Source organism: Antechinus flavipes, chromosome 3 (genome assembly GCF_016432865.1).
Source record: "Antechinus flavipes isolate AdamAnt ecotype Samford, QLD, Australia chromosome 3, AdamAnt_v2, whole genome shotgun sequence".
Classification (NCBI taxonomy): domain Eukaryota; kingdom Metazoa; phylum Chordata; class Mammalia; order Dasyuromorphia; family Dasyuridae; genus Antechinus; species Antechinus flavipes.
Genome location: NC_067400.1, coordinates 324,052,275 through 324,064,965, shown reverse-complemented (window position 1 = coordinate 324,064,965; position 12,691 = coordinate 324,052,275). Strand labels below are relative to the sequence as shown.

At 37.8% G+C, this 12,691-nt stretch overlaps 1 long non-coding RNA gene across 1 annotated transcript; it reads right to left on the bottom strand.

The window, feature by feature from the left end:
* Window positions 1-5,342: 5,342 nt before the first annotated feature.
* LOC127557946 (uncharacterized) lies at window positions 5,343-11,229 on the bottom strand. The gene is made up of 3 exons (XR_007952673.1): window positions 10,963-11,229; window positions 9,110-9,354; window positions 5,343-7,656 (listed from the first exon to the last, which is right to left on the bottom strand). It is a non-coding gene; the product is annotated as an uncharacterized LOC127557946 (long non-coding RNA).
* Between the last annotated feature and the right edge of the window lie 1,462 nt (window positions 11,230-12,691).

The window sequence follows — 12,691 nt, the reverse complement described above, 5'->3', positions numbered from 1 at the left end:
ATATGAAGATCATTGCAGCCCCTGTTCCTCTTTAATGTTGCCACCTCAGGTCAGATTAAGAAAAGAGAATGTGTGAAGATGCTCACACAAAATCATTTGTATTATGTTGACCTTAAAATCATCTCCTTAGATATCAAAATAAGCTGTGAATTTTCTGGGATGAATGTACTAATTATTTATGGTGTGTCACTCTTGAGAGCTGAAACTAAAGCTCTGGTGTGAAACTTGCTATTTGGGATAAAATCTTTTGGTACCATAATGGATATGGTTTTGAGTTTTGAAATCAGGGCCATTAAGTCAGTAACCCATCATTCAACAGAAATACTACAAACTACTTCAAGGATGTGATCCTGAACTGTTACAAGTGAAAGTTTTTATCTGAGCAGGATCTGAGAGAACAAGCTTAAACTTAAGCTTAAGGTGGGATCCTTCTGGCTCAGTTTTCCATCTTTGTTTCTTTGCTTCCCACCTGATTATTCTTGAGTGTAACTATGAGGTGAAACTATTACTGCCTCATTGCTTGAAAGCTGTAACTCTTACCTTAAGTTGAGGAAGCTTTCCATTAGAATCATGTCCCTGCTTTTCCCTCTAATTCTGAATTTCTATAATTAGAACAGGTGGTCAATAGAAGACATGAACATCATAACAGACTTTTTTTTAGTGGCAAGAAAATGGAAACTGAGTGGATGCCCATCAGTTGGAGATTGGCTGAATAAATTATGGCATATGAATGTTAAGGAAAATTATTATTCTAAAAGAAGCCATGAGCAGGATGATTTCCACAAGGCCTAGAGAGACTTACATGAACTGATGCTAAGTTAATTGAGTAGAACCAAGAGAACATTTCACACAGCAACAAGATTATGTGATGGATATGGCTTTTTTCCACCATGAAGTGATTCAGGCCAATTCTAATAGACTTGTGATGGAGGGAGCCATTTGCAAGCATAAAGAGGACAGTGCGGGCTGAACATGAATCACAACATAGTTTTTTCACCTTTTTTGTTGTTATTCACTTGCTTTTTGTTTTCTTTATCATTTTTCTCCTTTTTCATCTGATTTTTCTTGTTCAGCATAATTCTGGAAATACATATAGAAGAATTGCAATGTTCAATTGATAAATGATGGACAGAAGCAGCTACACCCAAAGAAAAAATACTGGAAACGAATGTGAACTATTTGCATTTTTGCTTTTCTTCCCGGGTTATTTTTACCTTCTGAATCCAATTCTCCCTGTGCAACAAGAGAACTGTTCGGTTCTGCAAACATATATTGTTATCTAGGATATACTGCAACATATCTAACATATATAGGACTGCTTGCCATCTAAGGGAGGGGGTGGAGGGAGGGAGGGGAAAAATCAGAACAGAAGCGAGTGCAAGGGATAATGTTGTAAAAAAAAAAATTACCCTGGCATGGATTCTGTCAATATAAAGTTATTATAAAATAAAATATTTTAAAAAATTAAAAAAAAACAAGAATTGAAATGTTTAACATTAAAAGAAAGAAAACATGAATGTGATGCAAGCATGCAAGACCTTGCTGCTTTCAATATGACAATTCAGTAATTGAGTATTTGATACTTAACACTTCCTAACTGTGTGACTCTGGGCAAGTCACTTAACTCCAATTGCCTCAGAAAAAATAACAATTGTAGAAAATATAAAATATTTTGGGGTCTAACTGTCAAAGTCAAGAGCTATATGAACACACATAAAACATTTTCGACACAAATAAAGTCACATCTAATGAAATGGAAAAATATCAAGTACTCATGGATAGACAGGGTTAATATAATAAAAATGATACTAGTACCTAAATTAATCTAATTATTCAGTTCCATACCAATCAAACTCCCAAGTAATTACTTCACAGAGCTAGAAAAAATAATTTAAAAGTTCATCTGAAAGAACCAAAGGTCAAGAATTTCAAGGAAATAAATGAAACAAAATACAAACGAAGGTGACCAGCTGTACCAGACCAAAAACTGTATTATAAAGCAGCAGTCATCAAACCTTTTGGTACTGGCTAAGAAATAAAGTAACCTATCCATTGAATAGTTTGGGTTCACAGAACAAAATAGTCAATGACTATAGCAATCTAGTGTTTGATAAATCCAAAGACCCCAGTTTTTGGGATAAGAACTCACTATTTGACAAAAACTTCTGGGAAAATTGGAAATTGTTATGGCAGAAAGGAGACATTAACCCACACTTAACACCGTATACCAAAATAAGGTCAAAATGGTTTCATAATTTAGACATAAAGAATGGTTATTTTAAGCAAATTAGAAGAACAAAGGATAGTTTATTTCTAAAATCTACAGAGGAGGAAGGAATTTGTGGCCAAAGAAGAACTGGAGTTCAATATTGAACACAAAATAGATAATTTTGAGTATATTAAATTTAAAAGTTTTTGAACAAACAATCCAAATGCAGACAAAATTATAAGGGAGGCAGTAAACTAGGGGAAAAATTACAAAGGGCTCTGATAAAGCCCTGATTTCTAAATATATAGAGAACTAACTCAAATTTATAAGAATTCAAGCCATTCTCCAATTGATAAATGGTCAAAGAATATGAACAATTTTCAGATGAAGAAATTGAAATCATTTCTAACCATATGAAAAAGTGCTCTAAATCATTACTGATCAGAGAAATGCAAACTAAGACAACTCTGAGGTACTATTACACATCTCTCAGATTGGCGAAGATGAAGGAAAAGATAAATTTTGGAAGGGATGTGGGAAAACTGGAAATACTTTGTTGGTGGAATTGTGGAGTTGGTGGAGTTGTGGAGTTGATGGAGTTGGAGTTGTGAATGTCTCCAACCATTCTGGAGAGCAATTTGGCACTATGCCCAAATGACTATCAAATTATATGTATCCTTTTATCCAGCAGTGTCTTTACTGGGCTTGTATCCCAAAGAGATCATAAAAAAAGGAAAAGAACCCACATGTGCAAAAGTCTTTGTGGCAGCCCTTTTTGTAGTGGCAAGAAACTAGAAGCTGAGTGGATGCTTATCATTTGGAGAATGACTGAAAAACTTATGGTATATGAATGTTATGAAATATTGTTCTATAAGAAATGACCAGCAGGATGATTTCAGGGAGCCTGGAGAGACTTACATGAATTGATGCTATGTGAAATGAGCAAAATCAGGAGATCATTATATATGGCAACAGTAAGAATATATGATGATCAATTCTGGTGAACATGGCTCTCATCAACAAAGAGGTGATTCAGACCAGTTCCAATGGTCTTGTGATGAAGAAAGCCATTTGTACCCAGAGAGAGGACAGTGATATATATGAATCCCACTTGGTCTTAGTATATTATCCTGCTGATAAGTTGCTGTAATCTCTTTGCTAATATTTTAAAATTTTTGCATCAATATTCATTAGGGAGATTGGTCTGGAATTTTCTTTCTCTGTTTTGGCTCTTCCTGGCTTAGATATCAGCACCATATATGTGTCATAGAAGGAATTTGGCAATACTCTTTACCTATTTTTCCAAATGGTTTACATAATATTAGAATTAATTCTTTAAATGTTTGGTATTGTCACTTGTGAATCCATTTGGACCTTGAGATTTTTTCTTAGGGAGTTTATTAATGGCTTATTCAACTTCCTTTTCTAAAATTGGACTATTTAGATAATTTATTTCCTCTATTAACCTGGTCAATTTATATTTTTGTAAATATTCATTTCAGTTAGACTTGCTTCTATGCTGCTGTAAAAAAATAGCTAATGATTTTAAATTTTTTTTGTATTGATGGTAAGTTCACCCTTTTCATTTTTGGTGCTGGTGATTTTTTTTTTTCTTTCCTTTTTCTAATCAAATTAAAGGGTTAGCATTGTTTTTGTTTTTATACAAAACCAACTTTTAGTTTTATTAGATCAATAATTTTATTAGTTTCAATTTTATTAATTTCTCCTTTTGCATTTCAGAATTTGTACAAAGTTGGGGAAAATATAACTAGTATCTCTTATAAAGGTTCCAGTTCTAAAATATATAAAGAACTGTGTCAAATTTATAAGAGTACAAGTCATTTCCCAATTGATAAATGGTCAAAAGATTATGAACAAAGAATGTAAACTGCTTGCATTTTTGTTTTTCTTCCTGGGCTATTTTTACCTTCTGAATCCAATTCTTCCTGTGCAAGAAGAGAACTGTTCGGTTCTGCACACATATATTGTATCTAGGATATACTGTAAACTATTTAACATGTATAGGACTGCTTGCCATCTGCGGGAGGAGGTGGAGGGTGAGAGGGAAAAAATCGGGAACAGAAGTGAGTACAAGGGATAATGTTGTAAAAAATTACCCTGGCATGGGTTCTGTCAATAAAAAGTTTTTCATATCTTTTTTTTTAATAACTATTTTCAGACGATGAAATCAAAGCCATTTACAATTATATGAAAAATGCTCTAAATCACTATTAAGAGAAATGAAAATTAAAACTCTTGACACCTCTCAGACTGGCTAAGATAATGTTGAGAGAAATGTGAGAAAACAGATTACTAATGGATTGCTGGTGGAGTTGTGAAATGATCCAACTATTCTGGAGAGCAATCTGGAACTATGCCAAAGGGCTATAAAGCTGTGCCATTACTGGGCCTGCATCCCAAAGAAATCAAAGCACTCACATGTGCAAAAATGTAGCAGCTCTTTTTGTCATAGCAAAGAATTGGGAAAGGAATGTATGCCCATCAATCGGGGAATTGCCAAACAAGTTGTGGTATATGAAGATACTGGAATATTATTGTATATTAAAATGAACATGCCAATTTTACAAAGGCTGGAAAAGATTTACGTGAACTGATGCTGAATGAAATAAGCAGAAAATTGTACAAAATAACAGCAAGAATGTATGATAATTATGAAAGGCTTGGTTCCTAATAGTTCAGTGATCCAAAGTAATCCCAATAGATTTTGGACAGAAAATACTATCTGCATCCAGAAAAAGAACTAAGGAGAATGCATTCAGAAAAAGAATTGAGATTTGAGTGTAAATCAACACATGCTATGCTCACTTCTGTTTTTCTCCCCTATGGGATTTTCTCTTTTGTGATTTTTCTCTCCTGACATGATTCATTAAGAAATGTATATTTAAAAAGTTAATATACATGTATAACCAGAAAAAAAAAAAAGGCAGTACCAAAATTGCTATCAGAGAAATCCTGCATTAAGATTAAAAAGTCTTTCATTTTTGTGGTTTAGAGCTTAATTTCAATTAGTAAAAATTTAATGAAATGAGAAGCCAGAGTGCAGAGTTTAGAAGTGAAAGGAGAACTAAGTGGAGGAATCAGTCAGTCAATAAACATTTATTATTAGCTATAAGCCAAGATCCGTACTGAGCACGGAATATAGCAGACTCTGGCCTGGAGGAGCTCCCAGTAGCTCCATGCAAACAATTTTGCACAAATAAGTGGTTTACAAGAAAAACTGGAAGTGACTCCATGCAAACAATTTTGTACAAATTAAGTGGTTTATAAGAAACATCGGAAATAATGAAGTTGTCTCTTGGGCTTCCTTCAAGTATAAAATGAAAGCATATGCAAGAACACAATGAAAAGGGTCCAGTTCTCCTTGAAAGGCCAACTATCACTCTTGGTAGATCATAATATCTGTTCTGCCGTCTTTCCCACCCATAGTGTTTCCTCATTGCTTCCCCTTTGCTCCTAAGTTCTCTTCATCCACATACTTGGTCCTATTGCCTCAGAAAAGCATCCTTCAGAAGGCCAAATCAGTGCTATCACTAGGTCCCCTTCACTGGATTTCACCATTGTGGGAAAAAGATCCCCTGTCCAGCACTGAGCATGTACCCCACCCAACTGCCAGACTGAAAATGAGCAGGTTCACTGCCTTACAGGAAGGAGCTTGTGCCCTCCTCATGGTTCAAACACCTGGCTTTGCTTGTGCCACACTTGTCTGTTCCCAGAGTCATGGATGAGCCATTACCTCCCTTTGAGCCCCAGGACCATCAGGAAGCCATCCCAGCCCTGCCCTTCCATCAGTGGTTGGACACAAAGGAAACCTCGGTGGACATAAAATTGGTCACCAAATGCAGTGCTCCTCAAAAGTGCAACCTCAAAAGCCAGCCTGCCGTTGCAACCCACAACTCCTCAACTGGCAGAGCAGCTTTCGGGGTCCTGAGCACCTTCCTGAGATTGTCCCAGGCAAAAGGACCTTTCAAGGCTGATTCTGATCAATTCCACCCAAAGGCCCCAGTCAGAAATTGCTAACCACCAGGCTCCTTTTAGAGAATTTCTTAATTATGTAATTTGCAAAGTACTAAGAAACTGCATCTGCCCTATTGGGCCTAGGACCTCTCTTTGCCAAGGAGCACTGCTAGCCAGGTGCCACCCAGACTTCGGTCTCTGGATTCCTGCTTCATTTGATGAGCCAGATACAAATGAAAAATCTTAAGGGCACTGTGAACATCAGTTTTTCAAAAAATTTTGAAAAAAAGAAAAATTTTAATTTTTCAAGGAATTTTGTGTTTGTGACTTTAAACCCATGTGTCTCATTTTACATGTCATTTTAAATTTTATTTAATTTTTAAATAAATTGGGATTTTTTTCCCCTTTAAAATCAACTTGATTGAACAGCTTCCATGGGCAATGACTATCCTGAGACTAAACCTGTAATATTAAGACTGCTAGCAGCTCGAGTCCTCAAGACTTCCACACCACTCCCAGATCAGCTATTAACTGAACACGTAGCTTTGGGGTTCATCACTCAGGAGATCCTAGACTCTACTCCAGACCTCTCCAACTGCTACAAGGCAGCTGTTGGAGGAATACAGCCTCAGGATTTTTCTGACCTTCAGGCCATATTAGATCTAAAAAATCATTTACTAAAATAACCACAAGTAGTGCTGAGCTAGCTTCCTCCCCACTTCTTGAGTTCTATAAGTTGATCATTTTGTAGGGCCAGTAATTCGAGTTATATGGAGTTGAAGATTGCTCAGGTCTTTATTTGGTGGGCACATACAGTACCCATAGCTCCCTGGCCAGAGTTCATGGGGGAAAACTTATAGAGATGTATTTTTAAGCCTGCAAGTTCACTATGTCAAATGTCGGGCTTGTATTTAATTTACTGGGCCTGTGTAAACTTTAGGCATCTCATTACTGATGTTCATTAGTTTCATTAAAAGAAAAAAAAACATTTTCACCAATCAGCATTGGTTATCTTTACCTCTGGCATTCATTTGAGCTTAGTCACCTGGCCCTGCAAAGTAACAAAAGGAATATCACCTAAATGAATTCACATAGTTTGGGATATGTTTTATGTCATTTCCCCAGGATTTAGTATTTAAGAGTTTTAAATACCTTAGGCCCATTACTACAGCATTCCTGAAAATTGCATTAGTTTAGCAGACCTCAAAATTGTACATCATCAGAAATGCCCTACTTGATTCTCCTCTCAAGCATTTGGGCCCCAAATTAATTTGGTGAACAGGGATGAAGGTCTCATCTTCTGCAGTTATTTTCTGCTGGAAGGGGTCCTAGAAATGTCACTGCCTAGTGGGGTCCAGATTGAGGAGGATAGATTTTTGACAAAGAGGTTAGGGAGAATCCAGGAGGTGCTAGGTCTCTGGATCAGGTACAAGATGGTATCCAGGTTGAGCAAGTGGCTGGAAGTTCATGACCTGGAGGTTAGAAAAAATAAAGTTGCTTAAAGATGCAACAAAAATGAGCAGAAAAAAGATTAAAATTGAAATAAATATGGATTCAACAGGGAAAGTAACCAAGAACCCTATCCAGATGAAAACTTGGCTGGAGGGGGAGGGGTGGGGAGTGTTGAGAGTAATGGGGGAAGTAAGGGGGTGGGGGATTAGAGAGATTGTCTAACATCCATAAAATCTTTTATTTTTTAGGATTAACTCAGTATGAAGTTCAACCTTCCCCAAGGTGGTGTTGGCAAGAAGACAGCTACCACCACTCAAGTCAAGAAATGAGAATCTAGGGCCAACCAGTTGTCTAAGAGCATGTTGGTCATGGTCCAGAGATCCTGGAGGATTTAGACAGAATGTGCCATTCCCTTAATCATTTGGTGGATGGTGGCAGTCAGTATAGAGAGGTTATGTTCATGTTCTAAATACCCAACCTAGGGAATGAGTTTTGCCTTTCCATTCCTTAAATACCAGAGAATATTCTCTCCAAAGGTTTTCTTCTATCTCATTAGAGGGGGAAGGTTGGTGGAGGGAACGTTAGCATTATAAAAGTAAAAAAAAATATTCAGATGGCCAGTGAGGCGTGCACCCAAGTGTTTACAGGGGTTAGACATTGGATAGAGCAGATGACAGGTTGAGAGAGGTTCCAGTCAGAGTCATTCCTCCTAAGGGCATCTGAGAACTCTCAATGTGAAATTGGAAGTCTCATTTTACAAAGAAAAGTGCATCCTTCAAGGACAGAAATGGTACCCAAGGTCACCCTTGATAATTGCTTCTGGGTAGCTCTCCTTGAGGGTCCCTCTAATTGCATGATATTATACCAACAGGACTTCCCATTCACAGGATACCATGGAGAAGCCTGCAGGCTTAATGTGGTATAGAAGTATGGTAGGAAGTTTGCTGAAATAATTTTGGAACAGGTACCACACAATTCTCTTCAAGTGGTCTATAGTCATACATACAGTGAATGCTAACTCCTCATTATAGCTAGTGTAAGTGCCTGAGGTGAAATTAAGACGGTTGTGGGAATGGTTACGTTCACTTGCTCCACTAGTGTTTGTGGAACCCATAGCTACCATAGGTGGAGGAACAAAAGTCATTTTCTGGAGTTATTTCCTGCTGGAAAGGGTCATAGAAATGTCTCTGCCTAATGGCATCCAGAGTGAGGAGGGGAGATGTGTGACAAAGAACATAGCGCAGGATCCAGGAGGCGCCGGTATCTGGATTACAGGATGGTAACCAGGTTAACCAAGTAGCTGGAAGTTCACAGAAGAAATAGAGCTCACAAGTGTTTTGAAAAGGGACTGAAAATGAGCAGGAAAGGAATGATTTAAAAGGGGAGCAAGTACAGTATTTCTTAGGGGGAGTAGCCAAGAGCCCCCTCCCCAAAAAGGGAAGATTTTGTGTGAAGTTTTTATAAATGTCTTACCTCCATCCTGTTTTTTTAGGAACTCTTGCAGTAGGAAGTTCAACTTTCCCCAGGGGTTGAAGTACATACAACAGCAGAAGATGTTGGCACAGGCACAGCCAATCCTAAAGACAAGAAATGAGTGGATGGCCTACCGTGTTGGTCAGGAAGTCCAGTGATTTCCCCATCCATTTCCAGTGCTCCAGGGGTTCTGAGGAACAGCAGTTTCAGGTCTTCTCTGAGTTCTCATGAGGTGCCAGGAAGGTCTGGAGAAGCAGAAGTAACAGGAGCAGCAGGTTAGAGTCTGAAAACCTGTGTCTGGCTGGGAAGACGCCTGAGGTTAACAGCTTTTTTTTTTTTAAACCAAAAATGACCTCATGTGGTCCTTTCCAATTTGGTGCCCAATGGGTAAGCCAAGATTTCAAGTATCCTCAGTCCCCTGCATTTACTGGGGTGACAGTCTGGGGATGAACACCTGCTGGTTTGGGGAGATGTTCACATATTCAGAAAGGACCTCCGGGGCTCTGCCAAGCTGTGGGACAAAGTGGGGTGACCAGATGCTGTTCTGAATCTACCTAATGTCAGAGGGGAAGCATGGCCGCCCTTGTAAAAGATCAAAAGGGGCTGAGCTCAGTGTTCTCCCCAGGGGCACTGCAGATTCTTAAGTAGTCTTAAGAGACTTTTTACCCCCTCTTCCCAAATCTGCAGGCACAATTTAGGGAGGACTCCCTGGAGATTCATTTTCTGCCCCTTTCCCCAAGACTGAGGATGCCAGACAAAGAGGGATAATTAATCTAAAATGCCTCAGCCACAGTTTGGGTTCTCAGTCAAGTGAAAGCTGAACTACTGTCATTCTGTAAATAGTTGGACACTCCAAAATAAGATAAAATTTCTTTTAGTAAATTCTTTGATACCTCCTGGGATTATTCAGTCTTAAAAGGGAAGGCTTCCACCGAATTGGTAAAGATGTCAAGAAAAACCAAAAGTAGTTTGAAATCCCTGCAGTGGGGCCTATGAATAAAGTCTATCTGCCAGTCTTCTACTGGATAAGTTACCCCTTCGCCAAAAGTATTTAAAAAGCTGTTTGGGATAGAGGATTATTTAACAGCACCATCAGGATTTACTTGAGCACATATTGGACAAGCTTGACTAATCTGCCTAATTATCTACTAGCTTGTGTCCAGCAAAAATAGATTTTATATAGGTGGTGCAGTGGATAGAGCACCAGCCTTGAAGTCAGGAGAACCTGCTCTCAGACACTTAACACCTTCGAGCTAGGTGACCCTGGACAACTCATTTAGCCCTAATTGCCTCAGCAAAATAAATAAAATTTAAAACATTTTTTAAAATGTTTAAAAATAGCTTGATGTAAGCCAAAGAGAAGTTACCACTGGCTTGCCTCTGACTCTGAAATTGGAAGCTGGCCAGAGAAGGGGAAAAATTATATGCCCTTTCTCTAACAAGGGCTTGTTCTTGGGAATTATAAGAATGTATACAAGAGTCAGGCAATTGGAGGAGCAGGGATGTCATAGTTAAGAGCAACCATGCTGCAGCTTGGGTAGCCGACTCTGTAAGCTTGTTGCCTCCAAACTGGAATAAAATAGTACTCTCTGGGTTCAGGGACAACCTGCAGTCAAAGTAGAGTTTCCCCTGCACATTTTATGGGGGAAGTTTGGTCTTCAGAAACCCCTCTTTCTAGGGAGTCCCATGACTGAAAAGTACATTTGGAGTCAGTATAGAAAGTCCCTCTCAATCCTTTCCCCCATTTTAAAGCTTTGGTGAGGGCAATGATTTCAGCCCTCTTGAGCAGAGGTCCCAGGGAGAAGCAGTTTAGCCTCCAAAGTACTATTGAGGGCCACCATGGAGTCACTTACCTTTCTGTCCTTATCTTCAAGAAAATGGACCATTTACCATCTGGGTTGTGGAGAGTCTCTCAAGTCAGGTCCACTAGAGTAGACTGAATCTGAAGTTTCCCCACAACTACGAATAATGTCACCGGATTGTTTGGTGTCAGGAAGAAAGGAGGCAGGGTGGAGATTGTGACACACCCAGAGTTAAATTGGGAATGTCTAGGAAAAGGGCCTGATATTTGGTTAGCCTTCTGCTAGCCAGCAACAGAGGGCTTTTAGCTTCTAGAATGCTCTGACCCAGTTGAAAGCTGTTCAAAACGGTTTTTAACTGTTGGTAAAAAACTGTTTGTAACTGTAGTTCAAAACTCCCAAAGCTTTCTCCAACAGCTGAATTTGGGGAATTTGTGGCCCTGTGGCTAACTTCTGCAGCTACTTGTGAATATCTGGGGCAGCCTAAGTAATAAAATGCATGTTGAGGACAATGACCCCTTCAGGAGAAATGGGGTCCAGGTTGGTGTATTTTTTGGTTTTTTTTTTTTTAATCTTTAAATCAATATGAAAAAACAACAACAACGACTTAAAAACAGAAAAGACAAATAGAAAAGAAAACTAAAATTATTGCCCTGTCCCAGTAGAACATCAGGGAGTTTTCAAAATATGTAACAAATTTTCTTTTCAAGAAAGTATAAACAAGAGAAGACATTGTATACATAATAGTACTTTTTTTTTTTTTTGCTTCCTTTTAGGCTTTCTCTATGTACTTTTTACTTTTATCTTTTTTTTTCCTTTTCTTCCCTACCACATCTCCCATGCACACTTACGTTCAACATATATATGTGGACATGCACATACACATACACAAACACATACATGTATATATAAAATGTATTTTTTACATACTCAAGTATACACACACATGTATTTACACAGACATGTAAACATACATAACCATAATATCTAAAGCAACTTTTATTTGACTGAGGTATAATTTGAGTAAGGTAAAATTGAATCTTTTGTAAGTTTTATATTGTTTAAGATTTATGATTATTAACCCTAATATCTTTCTCATAAATTCTACTTCTGATCCTTATTATATTATTTTTGTATATATCTTATTTCCTATCCCTCTTCTGTTTTTTTAACTTGCTTTTACTTCCCGTGACAAGGCTCCCTCTTTTATCCTCTCCTCCCACCATTTCCTTCCTCTTTATCCTATTTTCATTATCACTCTGATTAATCTAAATACTCTTCTGAGGACCATCTTATTCTATACCATCCTTTCAATCCTTTTATTTTTTTCCTCAGTAATCTATACACCTTGTCCCACTACCATTATTCTAAACACTCTTTTATACCCCACCTTATCTTATTCTCTTCCCCCTTTTTTTCTTTATAGATTTTGTATGGTGTTATACCCTTCATGCTCTCATTTCTCTCTTTCTCTCTCTCTCTCTCTCTCTCTCTCTCTCTCTCTCTCTCTCTCTCTCTATATATATATATATATATATATATATATATAATATATATTCTCTATTTAACCCATTCTAAATGTTAGTACACTTTCAGAACTATGAGTCTTTCCCATCCTCTCCTCCCCCCCAAAAGTTCTTCCTTTGCATTTCATTTGCATAACATAACTGCTATATTTACCTTTGCCTAAACAGTATTGATTTTTAGACTTGGTTCTTATTCAACTCTGCCCCAATCTCTCTTTTGAGCAACCCAATTAGTGATATTAATCTTACATATATGA